Genomic DNA, 5,120 nt, shown 5'->3' with positions numbered 1-5,120 from the left:
CGTGATCCGCCCATCTCGGCCTCCCAAAGTGCTGGGATTACAGGCTTGAGCCACCGCGCCCAGCCCAATAAATATATTTTTTAAATGTGTACCTTCACCAGTTATCAGGCAAATGCAAAATAAAATGCCACAAAATAAAAATGCAAAATAAATGGTTAATAAAATTCACCCAAACTGGTATCTATTTTTAAAGAGGAATCACTGAGAATTCAGCAGAATTACAGAATTCACTGGATTAAATGAGAAGCTTAAAATGCTGGGAAGACACACAGCAGCTACTGTGCGATACTGCATCCGGGCAGTTAAGTTTCTCCTTCTGTGACTTGCCTATCCATGGCCTGGTGACAGGTGTACAAAGAAGGGAAATCACTCTGGGAAGCATCTAGCAAAAGTGCTTATCTCACCCCCGCCTACCCCAGCAACACCACTCCTGGATATAATCCTCAGAGAAATGTTCAAATATATACGCATCCAAACATATGAGAGTGTTCACTGCCACACTGCAAGCAGTGAAAAAATAAAAATAAGCAAAAGAACTCTGTGACCACTCAGAGTATGAACCATCACATACCTTTTCTTTTTTTTTTGAGATGGACTCTCACTCTTATACCCCAGGCTGGAGTGCAATGGCGTGATCTTGGCTCACTGCAACCTCCACCTCCCAGGTTCAAGCAATTCTCTGCAGGAGATTAGAGTGGTGGGAAAAACTATAGGGAAAGGATGCAAACCTTCTGAAAGGTGGGTAGGTTTTGCAGAGCCCCGAGAGAGAATAGCTGAAGACAGCTGTACTATAACCCTGAGGCAGAGGGCATGGAGTAGATACAGGGAGTGTGGAGGAATTTATCTTAAACAGGCTTGTTTACTTATGTTGACCAGTAACTGACCTTTGATTATCAGCACATGATGTTCCCTGAAAGGGGAGCAATAAATGTTCATTACCTGTAGGCTGTGTTTGCTCCAGGTTTTCCGCATCGTGCCTGCACTGAATAAAAGCAAGCAGCTTCAGCTTCTCGGGGCTGCTCTCTGGCCACTAGAGCCAGGAAGTCACCTAGCTGCTCTTATACTGCATACCTGTGTCTGAGTACTCATTTCATCCATCAGCTAGGGCCTGCGGGACAGACCCGCCAATTCTCTCGCCTTGGCCTCCAGAGCAGCTGGGATTACAGACGCCCACCACCACACCCAGCTAATTTTTGAATTTTTAGTAGAGACAGGGTTTCACCATGTTGGCCAGGCTGGTCTCCAACTCCTAACCTCAGGTGATCTGCCCGACTTGGCCTCCCAAAGTGCTGGGATTACAGGTGCGAGCCACCGCGCCCGGCCTGCATATCATTTAAAAAGAGCTAAACTGAAATGTATTAACATGAATAGAACTTAAAACTACAACTTGGACCTCTGCACTCCAGCCTGGGTGACAGAGCTAGACTCTGCTCAAAAAAAAAAAAAGGCCAGCCACGGGGGCTCACACCTGTAATCCCAACATTTTGGGAAACCAAGGCAGGCAGATCATGAGCTCAGGAGATCAAGACCAGCCTGGCCAACACGGTGAAACCCCATCTCTACTAAAAATACAAAAATTAGCCGGGCATGTCGGTGGGCGCCTGTAGTCCCAACTACTTGGGAGGCTGAGGCAGGAGAATCACTTGAACTCAGGAGGCAGAGGTTGCAGGGAGTCGAGAACGCACCACTGAACTCCAGCCTGGTGACAGAGCGAGACTCCGTCTCAAAAAAAAAAAAAAAAAAAAAAAAAAAATACAAAGGAACCAAAAGCAAGTATGACAAATGATTTAAGTCATTGGGGATGGCTGGAAATATGCTTGGTTTATCATTTTTGTTGCGACAGGCAGGATCTCACTCTGTCACCCGGACTGGAGTGCAGTAGCCTAATCACAGCTCACTGCAGCCTCAACCACCCCAGGGTCAGGTGATCCTCTCACGTCCGCCTTCCACAAGCATGCACCACCATGCCAGGCTAACTTTTGTATTTTTTGTAGAGATGGGGGTTTCGCCATGTTGCCCGGGCTGGTCTTGAGCTCCTGGACTCAAGTGATCGGCTGGCCTTGGCCTGCCGAAGTGTGTCTTTAATGTCTCAAAATGAAAATTCTCATGTTAGCAGGTCACCTGGGTGAACAAGATGCTTTCATTCTACATCACGGTGTCTGGTGTCCCAGGACAGCTGCGCTGAGAACCACAGCAGTGGGAAAGAAAGGATTGAAGGGTTCTGTCTGTCTCCAGTGGCTTTCTACATCTCCATTAGGACTTTTCATATTTCTGTTGGCAATTCTAAGAATTTATTCTGAGCTGTAATTCCGGTTTTTCTATGGTATACCTTTGACTTTTTGATTACACAAAAAACTGTCTGTTATCCGTCTGCTTGAGCCATATACACCTTACAGTTTCCCAGGCAAACCCCCCAGAGGTCACCACACAGGTCTGGCTGCTTGATGGAGAAACTTCAAACCACAACGACACATCCGTGGGGAATCTGAGTCTTACAGCTACACAAAGTGCAAATCAGAGCAAATGGGTAGACTTTACAGGGAAAGAGAAAATGGAACTGCCTCAATTTTAAATGGAACTCACTTTTAAAATGTAAAAGAACTTTACTTCCCATGTACATGACAAAATTTAGTATTACTAATACTCAGTTCTCACAATTTGTAAGACAAAATAGACACTCTAAGAGAAAAGACAAAAATAGACACCTTAAGAGAAAAAAAGACCAAAAAAGACACAAATAGGGAATTCGCAAAAAAGCACAAGAAAAATAGCCAAGAATCCACATCTACCAGCTACCACTGGGGGAGAAGGCTTCGCATGCATCACCTCATTCACCCTCCAAGCGCCTGCGGGAGCAGCACTTCCCACTCATGCTCCCAATAGGACTTGGGAAGGTGAAGCGGCTTGTCCAGATCTCACAGAAGATAAACGGAGCCTGGGCTGCAGCCCAAGTTGGCTGACTCCAAATGTGGGGCCTTGACCATTAAACAACAAAAATAAAATGACGAACTCTACTGCCCAGGAGGACTTGGAGAAAGGGATCTTCTCACGCAGACCTCCTTGGGGTGCAAACTCAAAGAGCCCGACAGCAGGTTGCGAAGGTTTTATCAACGTGCAGTCCTGCAAACCCACAATCCCACTTGAGGAAGCGCACCCTACCCACCGGCGGGAGGGCTCACACCTGTAATCCCAACACTTTGGGAGGCTAAGGCGGGCGAATCATGAGGTCAGGAGTTCGAGACCATCCTGGGCAACACAGAGACATCCCCGTCTCTACTAAAAATACAAAAATTAGCCAGGCCTGGTGGCACGCACCTGTAGTCCCAGCTACTCCCAGGCTGAAGCGGGATAATCACTTGAACCTGGGAGGCGGAGAACTGCAGTGAGCCAAGACCGCGCCACTGCACTCCAGCCTGGGTGACAGAGTGAGACTTCGTCTCAAAAAACAAGCAAACAGAAAAAAAAAAAAAAACCACGAAGGAAATGCACCCTACCAAGACAATCTCAGAAGTTCCCAAGGATACATGTCAATCTCCTAAATTTCTATAAAATGCACAAAGCAGTCTTCAAAGCACTGTTTATGCATGGAAAAAAATGCAGACTTCAAAGCTTATCAGAGAGGGCAGAGTCTGTGCTATATGCAGGCAGTGAAATACTATGTAGCATTGTTTATACTACACTGTCTCTAATATATATGGTATTATATCCTTTAGGGGAGAACGTACACATGACTCTGAAAGGTTTTTTAAAATGTTAAAGAGTTTATCTTTGACTGCTGGGGTCTCTGATGGTTTTATTCCTTTTGCTGTTCTGCATCGTTCAGATGTTTTCTAATCTGTCCTTTTTACCTAAATACGAGCTGCTTGAACATCAAAGAGCTGTCAACCTTTAAACAGAGAGAGCCTTGAACTTCCAGATTAAATACACATCTCCTCCTGTGATCTGTTACATCCAATATTGCTGAAGGCAAAAGTCCAGCCGGCACCGCTGTGATCCATCTGTCTCTCTACGCCCCCACCATCAGGAGCCCCCGACACTGGGCTTCCTCTGCTCCCCTAATTTTTTCAGTTGCTGTTGTTTGAGACGGAGTCACTCTGTCGCCCAGGCTGGAGCGCAATGGCCCGGATCGTGGCTCAACGCATCCGCCTCACGGGTTCAAGCTATTCTTCTGCCCCAGCCTTCCGAGTAGCTGGGATTACAGGCGCCCGCTACCACGCACGGCTAATTTTTGAATTTTTTCTAAGTAGAGATGGGGTTTTACTATCTTCGCAAGGATGGTCTCGAAATCCTGACCTCAGGTGATCCGCCCGCCTCGGTCTCCCCAAGTGTTGAGATTACAGGCGTGAAACCGCGCCTGGCCTGCTCCCGATTTCTTCAAGTTCACCTCGTCTCTGGTAGGGGCCAGCGAGGCACCCTCGGCTAGTCTCCAAGGCAGGGGCAGAGGAGGCGGCCCCCAGGCGTCAGCTTAGGCCCGGCCCAGACCAAGGGGGACCCCAGCCCCAGCTCCCGGCATGGCCTCGGCCCCGTGGTGTCCTGTGCATGATGTCTGGGCCTCTTCAATGCCTCCCTGACGCCCTCAACCCCTCCCTAGCCCTATCTGCCTCACCCTGGACCCCCCGGACCCTCCCTAACACCCTCAAATACCTCCACGGCTCCCTCAACGTGGCGGCACCGCGGCTGCTCCCCACCCACACCCGAAACGCCACATCGCCGGGCCCCGCGCCCATCTGGTGGCCCCGACCCGGGGCCACCGCCACCGCCCCTGCCAGGTCCGAGGCCTCCACCCGGGCGAGACCGCCGCCCCCGCGCGCTCACCCTCGCGGCAACGCCTCCTCCAGATGGTATCGGTGTGCAGGATGCGCCGGAACTTAGTGCAGACCTGGGCCAAGCTAGGTAGGTCGGTGCCCGGCAGCGACGCGAAGATCTCCACCAGCAGCTCGGGCGGCAGCTCCAGCAGCGAGCAGCGCGGGGGCGGCGGCGAGGGGCCCGCGCACAAGCCGCCCCCCACCCCGGCCAGCACCGCCGCGCTCGCCTCGATGCGCTCCTCCTCGGGGTCTGTGTCCGGCTCACTGTCGGCCGCCGCCGTCTCGGCCGGGCCCCCGCGCTGCTGGCGGCGCCGG

The 5,120-nt window shown here is 50.5% G+C and overlaps 1 protein-coding gene across 3 annotated transcripts in view; it reads right to left on the bottom strand.

Moving 5' to 3' along the window:
* Window positions 1-5,114, bottom strand: part of FBXO31 (F-box protein 31) — a 55,285-nt gene extending 50,171 nt beyond the window's left edge. For 2 of the 3 annotated variants that reach the window (XM_017860311.1, XM_017860320.1), the window contains exon 1: window positions 4,816-5,114. The gene's annotated coding sequence lies outside the window, so the exon portion shown is untranslated. The remainder of the gene's footprint in view (window positions 1-4,815) is intronic. The other variant, XM_017860303.1, reaches the window with a different exon arrangement.
* Window positions 5,115-5,120: the final 6 nt, after the last annotated feature.

This window comes from Rhinopithecus bieti, unplaced genomic scaffold (assembly GCF_001698545.2).
Source record: "Rhinopithecus bieti isolate Rb0 unplaced genomic scaffold, ASM169854v2 scaffold_1618, whole genome shotgun sequence".
In the NCBI taxonomy this organism is placed as follows: domain Eukaryota; kingdom Metazoa; phylum Chordata; class Mammalia; order Primates; family Cercopithecidae; genus Rhinopithecus; species Rhinopithecus bieti.
Note: the sequence above shows the minus strand (reverse complement) of the source record. Positions and strands in the feature narration are given on the sequence as shown.